Source organism: Galeopterus variegatus, unplaced genomic scaffold (genome assembly GCF_000696425.1).
Source record: "Galeopterus variegatus unplaced genomic scaffold, G_variegatus-3.0.2 Scaffold411, whole genome shotgun sequence".
Lineage (NCBI taxonomy): Eukaryota > Metazoa > Chordata > Mammalia > Dermoptera > Cynocephalidae > Galeopterus > Galeopterus variegatus.
This window is the reverse complement of record NW_007726522.1, coordinates 132,493-143,062: the sequence shown is the minus strand read 5'-3', so window position 1 is coordinate 143,062 and position 10,570 is coordinate 132,493. Positions and strand designations below refer to the sequence as shown.

The 10,570-nt window shown below is 41.9% G+C and overlaps 1 pseudogene; it reads left to right on the top strand.

Annotated features, from left to right (window-relative positions):
• The first annotated feature begins 1,288 nt into the window (after positions 1–1,288).
• Positions 1,289–10,570, top strand: part of LOC103587067 — a 31,104-nt pseudogene continuing 21,822 nt past the window's right edge.

The window sequence follows — 10,570 nt, the reverse complement described above, 5'->3', positions numbered from 1 at the left end:
TTATAGAAAGATGTCCAAAATATTTCATTAATATGGCTGGCCAGTTAGCTCAGTTGGTTAGAGCACAGTGTTACAACACCAGGGTCAAGGGTTCTGATCCTCATACCAGTCAGCTACCAAAAAAAAAAGAAAATGTATATCATTAACAGAAAAAAATCAGTTTACAGAACAGTAAGTAAAATAAGATCCCATTGTTATTTATTAGATTTAGAAAAAAGTACGGAGGAATATAAAACACACTGTTAATAATGATTAATTAAGAAGACGGGACTATTACAGACTCTTACTTTCTATTTGATACAGTCTTGTATTGTTTCAGTTTTATTGGAATGAACTTTACTAAATAAAAGAAAATTTCCATTTTGAGCAGTAAAACCTCTATGCCCACCTCCTTCCTTTTAAAATAATATTTATCTTTTTATTACAAAAGTTGTATATATTTTCTTTACGTGAAAACTTCTAAACCTGTAGACAAAGTTTAAGTCCTTCTAAAGCACCCCAAGGAAACCACTGCTATCATCTGATATGTTTACCTCCAAACTTATTTCCATTCATTTACATACATTCATGGGTAGGTATAGAAAATATTTAATATATCATGTGTTACATTATATCTTTTCTTTTACGTGAATGATATCCTACAATAAATATTTCTCTGCACCTTGCTTTTTAAAATACAATGTCTTAAAGGTCATTTCACATTAGTATTTAAAGATTGACAGTCTCTCTTAACCACTCCGTAGTATTTCACGGTGTAGATATATCATGGTTAATTTAGGCTGTTAGAGGGTTTAGAGCTTGGAGTTTGAAACTGAGCCTTAGGTCATGTATTAGTTATCTATAACAAATTTCCCCAGAATATAGCAGCTTAATACCACAACATTTATTATCTCACAGTTTCTCACAAGGCTGTAATCAAGGTATTGGCCAGGACTATGGTCTCATCTGGTGACTCAAGTCGGGGAGAATCCACATGGCTGTTGGCAGACCTCCTTGCTGGCTGTTGGCTGGTGGTTCTTCCTTAGTTCCTCACCATGTGGACCCGTCCCTAGGACAGCTCACAACATAGTAGCTATCTGTCTTCAGAGAGGGCAAGCAAGAAAGGGCACACGAGATGGAAGCCACAGTCTTTTTGTCCCCTCCTCTTGGAAGTGACATCCCATCACTTTACTGTACTTTATTCATTAGAAGTGATTCACTACATCCAGCCCACACTCAAGGGGAGGGGATTACACGAGGGCATGAGTATCAGAAGAATCACCAGGGGCCCTCTTGGAGGAGACCTACCATGGGAAAGATAACCAGCAACTGCATGAATGATGAACAGGAAGAGAGAAAACAGAGGAAGTCTAAGCAGATCGAGGTGGGTGCTGATGGAAGAGTCGCTCATCAATTCAACAAGTGTGCACTGAGCACCTATGTTGTGCTCAGGCATCATTGTAGGTACTGGGGTAAAAGGGTGAACAGAACAGACAAAGCTCAGCCCTGGTGGAGTTTACAGCACAGCAGAGAGAAGGCAGCTAGAGAGAAGATGCACATAGGAACAAGACAGTGGCCACGTGGCTCTCGAGCAGCTTTACTGGTGGACTCACCATGGTCTGTGATGGATTGTATGTGGCAATGAAAGCAGTGGAGCAGCTCAGGATGACTCCTGTGTTTTAAGTTTGTGTAATGGGTGGATGCTGGTGCCTTTCCCTGACAGCAAGAAAACTGGAGGGGGATTAGATTTAGGGAAAGATAAGAAGCCTAGTGTTGGACACGTCAGATTTAAGGAATCTGTAGGACAACCAGGCGATGTTCAGGAGGTAACTGGACACCAGTTGAGGAATTCAGGAGTGATGCCTGAACAGGAGACAGATGACGAGAAGTCAGTGGCAGGGTGGTGATCTTTAAAGCCACACCAGTGCTGTGCAGAGAAAAGAAGGCTAGTGGAGCCTGGTCCGAAGGTAGTGAGATGTTTCAATTGATCGTTCACAGTCAGTTACAGATCAAACTCCTTGTTTTACTCTTTCCCCTTCTTACTACTGCACTTGACTAGTCTAAAAAAAAAAAAGAAGACTAGTGGAACCCTGAGGAATAAGAACATCTAAAGGATGGGCAAAAGGAAAGAGAAGGTAAAAAGAAAAAGAGAAGAGAAAAAATAAAAGAGCAGAGACAGGAGGGGATGTAATGGATTCTGCAGGAGAAGAGAACTGAAAGAAAAAGAGTGATCAGCTATGTCAAACATGGTCAAGAAGTCAAGAAGTTTCCATGATGCAAAAAGGAGATCACTGGTGACACTACTGAGAACAGTTTCAGAGGTGGGGAGTGGGGCGAGGAGAAGGCTGAGGAGTGATGCAGGGGTGAAGACAGGCGGGGTAAATCATTCTTGACTCTTTTTATCCTCTTGGCACATAGAAGAATTCTGAGGCATTATCTGAATTAAATGTCCATCCTTGAAGTTATTGTAGTGTCTGAGAGACTGACAGCCTTTCCTTTTTCATTCTGACCTACTGCATTGGTTGGGAGTAGTTCCATCAGGCGAGATGAAAAGGATTGCTTGTGGTAAGTGGGAGAAAGAGTGGGAAGAAAAGCCACCGGTGGCACATCCTCCTGGACCCTGTGATTGTGAAGTTGCACACCCTCTGGTAGGCACAGAAGCAGAGGTCTCCAGGAGCACGAAGGGCGAGGTGGTGTGAATTTCTAGACCCCATGTGGGTACTCACTATTCCATATATAAAATGAATCCTCTCTTAGATATGAGATACCCTCTTTTAAAGCTAAAATGCATCCATGTCCTTTAGCAACTGAAATCTTAGGAAATTTACTAGCTCAGTAGGAAGTATCAGAGCTTTTCTCATGCAAAATAACTTTCCTAATCTCTTGCAAGTCCAGTGCATTCTCTCTGTCCACCATGGGCCTTGTGCTGTTTAAAAAAAATTTCCCCCGCCTTGGGATCAGAAAACTACATGAAATTGGGAGTGTTGGTTGGAGAATTTGGGTGGCTTGAATGAGATGGTTACTTTAGCAGCCTTTCCAAAATCTTTCTTGTGATCCTTTTAAAAAAAAGATCGCTCCATGGGATCGTTCAGATTTGGACTGATGTGTGCATGTTGGGGAGGGGAGAGTTGAATAGCATAAATAATGCTTAAAAGGATCACTTTACAGGGCCTCACCTTCTGTTGCAATACATTGAAGAATTTCCCTGCTTTTATGTGTAACTCTGTTGCAATGGAGAAGAAAGTATGTCCCACTTGCATCTAAAATCCAGGTTGCTCTGTTACTTGCAAAGTCCCTTTCCAGTTAGTCCCAGATTATTAATGCCACCCTGGCAAACTGGTAACTCACCCTCTGTGGGCCCTCCAAATCATTTAATACTATTTTATTTTGGAATCGCAAGATGGAAATTAAAAAGTAGACCATTTATAAACATTAGCATTTGACCTGAATTGGCCTTATATTGGGAATTAGGCATTTAGAAAAGAGGTACCCAGAACTGAAGATTTTTTGAACTAATTTGCCACTGGTTTTTTTGCTTCACTTGCCTTTAGACTAACCATATCCAAACAACTGTTTTGTTTTTATTTTAAACCAACTCCCAACTCCCATCCCCCCCTTTTATTTTTTATTAATACATGTCCAGAGATTGACTTGCATTTAAGAAAACAGGTAAGTTTGCAAAATGTTGTTGTAAATAAAAATGATTTGTAACCTGCAGGCTTTAGTCCTTGAGAGAGACTCATAATAGGGCTGAGCTTCTTTGTTCCAATCATTAAGGGGGTTCATGATGCTTTCAGGTCTGATGTGATGGTTCCTCAACCCGACTTTTATCTTCTATGACTGTGTGCCCCCTAGGACGGTTTGTGTACTCGCCCACCCCTGTGATAATGATTCTGAAGAATGAACCATTGCTGTGTTTGCTGTGTTATATCATTAATTTTAGCTTTAAGATTCACTGCCAACTGGCATAAAAATAGACACATAGACCAAAGGAACAGAATAGAGAACACAGAAATAAATCCACGCACTTACAGCCAACTGATTTTCGACAAAAGCGCCAAGAACACACATTGCAGAAAGGACAATCTCATCAATAAACAGTGCTGGGAAAACTGGATATCCACATGCAGAAGAATGAAGCCAGACCCCTATCTCTCACCATATACCAAAATCAACTCAAAATGGATTAAAGACCTACATGTAAGACCTCAAACAATACAACTACTGGAAGAAAACATAGGGAAAATGTTTCATAACATTGGTCTGGCCAAGAATTTTTTGGATAAGACCTCAAAAGCACAGGTAACAGAAGCAAAAATAGACCAATGGGGTTACATCAACTAAAAATCTTCTGCACAACAAAGTAAACAATCGATAGAATAAAGAGACAGTCTGCAGAATGAGAGAAAATATTTGCAAATTATGCATCTGATAAGGGATTAATATCCAGAATACATAAGGAACTCAAACAACTCAAGAGCAAAAAACCCCAAATAATCTAATTTAAAAATGGGCAAAAGTCATTTCTTAAAAGAAGACATGCAAATGGCCAATAGGTATATGAAAAAAAATGATCGACATCACTAATCATCAGGGAAATGCAAGTCAAAACCACCATGAGACCTCAATTAGAATGGCTATTTTCAAAAAGTCAAGAAATAACAAAATGCTGGCATGGATTTGAAGAAAGGGGAAACTCTTATCCGCAGCTGGTGGGACTATAAATTAGTACAGCCATTATGGAAAACAGTACGGAGGTTCCTCAAACAACTACAGATAGATCTACAATATGATCCAGCAATCCCACTGCTGGGTATATGCCCTGAAGAAATGAAATCAGTATGTCAAAGAGGTATCTGCACTCGCATATTTATTGCAGCACTATTCACAATAGCCAAGGTATGGAATCAACCTAGGTGTCCATCAACAGACGAACGGATAAAGAAACTGTGATATACATACACAATGGAATACTATTCAGCCATAAAAACCTAAAATCTTGTCACTTGTGGCAACACAAATGAACCTGGAGGACATTATGTTAAGTGAAATAAGCCAGCATAGAAAGACAAATACCACAAGACCGCACTCATAGGTGGAATCTAAAGAAGTTGATCTCCTAGAGTTAGAGAACAGAGTAGTGGTTACCAGAGGCTGGGAAGGGTGGGGGTGGGGGAATAGCGAGAGATTGGTTAATGGGTACAAAGTTACAGTTAGGGAGAAAATGTTCTGGTGTTCACAATGCTGTATTGCATGTTTTGAAATAGGCAGAAGAGAGGATTTTGAATTTATCACCACAAAGAAATGATAAATGTATGAGGTGATGGATATGCTAAATACCCTGATTTGATTACTACACAATGTATACATGTGTGGAAACATTACACTGCACCCCATAAATATGTACAAGTATTATGTGTCAATTAAAAACAAAAGAAAAAGAAAAAGCATATCCAGTAAATAAATAAATAAAAGATTCATTAGTTTATTCAGCAGGGAAAAAAAAGTTTCACTGCCAGTTCTTTCCAACTGCACTGAGCTCAGAAGCTCCACAATCATTTTCTTCTATTATTTTTTTCATTTCTTGAGTTATTTCCTCTGCATTTCCCAACGTTGTTGCATTTATACAACTTTCTCCTGTGTTATTTCTGCTTTTCCTGCTTCCACTGGAATTTTTAAGTTAATGTGTTTTCCTTTGTATCCACTTTTTTATTTTCACTCTTGGCCTATTAGCTACCCTTTTATCTCATTGAGCATAGACCATTTTTTAAAACACACTGCCTTCTTTGCAGTAAATCTTTGTTTCACGAGAAACATTTTCTTCTGAGCTCTTCTTTGTAATTCATCTCATGCTATTAAATATTTTTGAGTCCCATGGTTTTGTTTTTTTATTAATTGATAATGTAATAGTTTAATTTGTTGATCTACATATGTGTTGCTAGAATGTAGTTAAAGTTGAGTAGATGCTTCAACCAATATTTGGAGGGCTGGCCATTTGTCTCAGTTGGTTAGAGTGTGGTGTTATAACAGCAAGGTCAAGGGTTCAGATCCCCTTATGTGGGCCAGCTGCCAAAAAACAACCAACCAATATTTGGAGGAAGAGGGCAGAAAGGCAATCGGTACAGGTCGCTAACCCTGTTTTTACAGCATATTTCAGACTAGACCCTATCTCATTTCATTCAGAGACCCTGGTAAGATTGTGCTTGGAGATCAGCAGGTGCCAAAAATTCCCAGGTGATTCTAAAATGCAACCAGGATTAGAACCACTGCTTAACTCCTGGCATATTAAGAATCAATTAGAAACTAAGAATATCCAGCAAAGCTAGCAATGTGGTACTAAATTTTGAGCAAAGCACAGATAAAACAACAAAGATATTTATTAAGTTCAAGTCTTTTATAATTTTATTTTCTTTCTTTCCAATTACCAACCAAGTTGGAATAATTTTCTTTTCTTTTTTTTGCAGCTGGTTGGTGTGGGGAACTGAACCCTTAGACCTCAGTCTTAAGAAGGCTGTGTGCTAATCAATTGAGCTAACCGACCAGCCCTATTTTCCTAAAATGAGAAAATGACCAGTCTTAGCAAGAGCCTTTAAGACTTGTTAAATTTAGTTTTGAAAGAAAATTTTGGACATAGTGCTTTTAAGAAATACTCTTGACATTGTCACCACGGTTTATTTATTTATTTTTTTTCCTTTTTGTCTTTTTTCGTGTCCGGCAACGGATCGCAACCCTCGGTGTTGCGCCCACAACTCGCTCAGCCAGTGAGCGGGAACCGGTCTGTATGTGGGATCCGACCCCTCGTCGGGAGCGCCACCGCGCTCCCAAGCGGCGCACTGTAGCAGTGCGCCACCGGGCCGGCCCCACCACGGTTTATTTATTTATTTAAAGATGACTGGTAAAGAGATCTTAACCCTTGACTTGGTGTTGTCAGCACCACGCTCTCCCAAGTGAGCCACGGGCTGGCCCTGACAATGTCATCACGGTTGATGCTGTTACTGATATCGCCGATATTTTCTTAATGCAACAAAAACGATCATGGACTATTATTGCAACTCCCTTCCCAGGCTGCACCCAGAAATGTGTTTCAGGCGGTATCTGATGCCAGGCTCTGCTGCTGAGAATGGTGGATGCATGAGCTAAGGTGGATGCATGGTAAGCTGCACGGGGCGAGGACTTTTCTGTGTTCATGCACAGCTGTGTTCCTTCTGCTGGTGACAGTCGCATAGTTGTCTCCCCCAAAATATTCCCTGCATCAACAGTTGGAAGGTTGGTTCTCTGCTTTAAGTGGTGGGATTCTCACACTCTGCCAGACCTGCTTCCTTATCTTTGCCTGGGATGTGGCCACTTGCAAAGGGGACCCTCCTGCATCTCTAGGTGAGCAAAGCTCTCTCCCTCTGTGGAGCCCTGTTCCAGAACATAGCTTTGAAGCAAGATGGCTCAGATCTGAGTTCACTTCTGAAATGTCATTGCTGTGTGACCTTGAGCCTTGATTTTTATTATGAAAGTTTCCATATACACAGAAAAGTTGAAGAAATAGTGCATGATGACTCAGTGATGAACCATTTCGATTCAACAGTTGTTAATATTTTGCTGTATTTGCTACATATGTGTGTGTGTGGGGGGGTATATGTATAAGTAAGTTACAGGCATCATGACACTTCTCCCCTAAGTACTCAGCCTGTGCAGTCTAAATGCCTCAAAAGTCCTTCATGGCTGTTTTTATTTTTCTGGTCAGGATCCAATCCAGGATCAGAAATTGCATTTGGTCCTGTCTCTTAATTCTTTTTTTCTAGAAAAGATTTCTACCTTTTTGTAAATGACACTGATCTTTTTGAAGGGTCCAGGCCAGTTGTCTTGCAGAATGTCCCACATTTTGGATTTGTGTGATTGTCTCCTCAGGGTGTGATACTTAACTTTTCCAGGCCTTACATTCCCATCTGTGAAATGGGTGTAGTGGCAGTAGCTACCACGGGGCCACCACTGCATAGTCAGTGCGAGGATTACACGCACTGTTGCCTGTTATGTGATTATCATCGTGTCTGGCACACAGTGAAATGCTCAAAAATAGTGCTGTTGTCACTGTGATTATGACCTCGATCATTCTTGTCAGTGCCATCACTGTCTTCGGTACCCCAGGCTCCAGGATGCATGGACACACACTTTTCTGATTCTTTCCTCACCCTTCTGTGATGTCTTATGGCCACCTTGCTATGTTCTCTCTGTCCTGGAGAACCTAACTGATGACGCCTAAGCCAAATGAGTCTCTTAGCCCCTCCAAGAATTGGAGTTTAGCCTTACCCATCCTCTTAGGGGACAACCTCTTTTTTCAGAATCACAATCTTATGACCCCAAATGGCTCAGATGATAGTGAGACATTCGCTGGTGTCACATCTACCCATGGAGGAAAGGGGTGCTTCGTCATTGCTGGAGTTGGTGGTGACCTTGCTGGTGCCGCAGCTGCGGCAGTGCTGGTGGAGGGATGCTGGGGAAAGGAGATTGGCTGGCGAGGAAGGTGAGGAATGTGCTGCAGGAAACTGGGCTCACAGCCAGATGCTAATTACGATGGCGGGGAGGGGGGTGCTGGTACCCCCTGTCAGCGCTATCGAAGGAAGTGTGGGGGCTGGTGGGAGAGGGGGAGGTGAGAGAAACTGGAAAGGTGAGAGGGAATGACAGTTTGGAGAAATCCACTTGTTCCCCTAGGGTCCACCCTCCCTTCAGACCCAAGCTGTCTCGGAGAAAGTGTGGCTGTCACCATAGCAACAGTAGCAGCCCATGCGTGATGCACAGTGTCTTTATTAGAGAATCTCGCTCAAGCTTGTGCCAGTATTTTTCCATCTGAATCTCATTTCTTCAGGAAAATGAGAAAAACCAGAGGCTGGGGATAGCGCAGTGGGGCTGGGGTGTTTGGAGATGGAGAACAGACCCAAGACCGAAGCGGGAATGACTTTCTCCCTGTAGGATTCAGTGATACCTAATGCTCTATGCGTGTCATCTCCGGAATCACTGCTGACCTTCATTAAGAAGGAATAATGATCTCTTCTCAGGAAGAGGGGAGGCAGGGAAGACGTAGGCCCTAGAGCAGACTGTATCTCATCTGCATCTAATTGTCCAGGTGGCCAAGGAGACAGGTGAGCATCCCAGGGGGAAGACACGGCATTAGTGACAAAAATGGGGGCACGCATGATGCTTCAGGCTTTATTAGTTGCACTTAGGTATTTTGACTTCATTCACCGAGTGAAATGCAACCATTGAAATATATTAAAGAGTGGAATGACAAGATAGGAATAGCAGCTGTCACTTGGAAGCACTGACTACACACTTACTGAATCTTCATGGCTGAGGTAGGGGGCATTATCCCCATCTTACAGATGAGAAAACTGAGGCTTCATGAGGTTCAACACCTTGCCCAAATGTGGTAGACTGACCACAACTCTCCATCCCTCCATGTCTGTCACAGCGCGGTCACTTTGCAAAGTGACTTTGCAGATCCTTCCATTAAGAGAGGAATCTGTTTTCCCACCCACTGGACTTGTGATCTGTTTGGCCCAAAAGAATGCAGGGGATGGGATGATGGACCAGTTCCAAGCCTAGGCCTCAAGAGGCCTCATGCTTTTCCACTCGTTCTTTTGGAATCCTTATCATTGCCATTCTGCAGGATGAGAGCCCAGGCCTGTGACAGAGCCCAGCCAAGTTCAACAGAGCCACTTCTGCACCTGCAGCTGACCACAAATAAGTGAGTAAGCCCACACAAGACCAGAAAAACCATCTGCTGACCCACAGACCCATGAGCAATAAAGAGAAGAAAGAGAGGTGTTATTCTAAGCCATTAAGTTTTGGAGTGGCTTTGGTTACTAAAAGCTAACTGAAAAACCAAGATAAGCCAGTGAGTAAATGTTGCAGTTGGGATTTGTCCCAGGTGTGCCTTTTTTTTTTTTTGGCTATGCTCTTAAACACCATTTCACAGGAATACTCAGAAGGTTTCCAATTTATGTTGGTATGTATTAATTTTTCAGTACAACCACTCACAACTTTCCACTCGAAGCAAACCACAGTCAGCTGCCCTGCTCCACAACCTCACAAAGATTTGATCGATACACTACCAGAACACAGATAGAAAGGTTGCAGGGAAAGATTTGTCCTTGCAAGCAAATTTTCTGCAAGTGGCACCTTCAGTAATTCTTTTAAGGCACTAGTTCTCAACCAGAGGTGATGTCAACTTACTAGGGGACATTGGTAACATCTGGAGACATTTTTTTATTGTCACAAGTGGGGAGGGGGTGCTACTGGCCTATAGTGGGTAGAGACTAGGGATACTGCTAAATAAGCATCCTACAATGCACAGGACAGCCCCCCACAACAAACAACTATCCAACCCCAAATGTCCATAGTGCCAAGGCTGAGAAACTCTATTCTAAAGTAATATGTAAACAGGACCATCGTTATGACTGATGAAAACACCTTTGAGCATTGAATCTCAACCTTGGCTACACATTAGATTCAACTAAGGAACTAAAAAAAATATACTAATGCCCAGCCCTGATTCCCTGAGACTCTGATTCCATTGGAGTGGGGCCATTTATTTATTTATTTA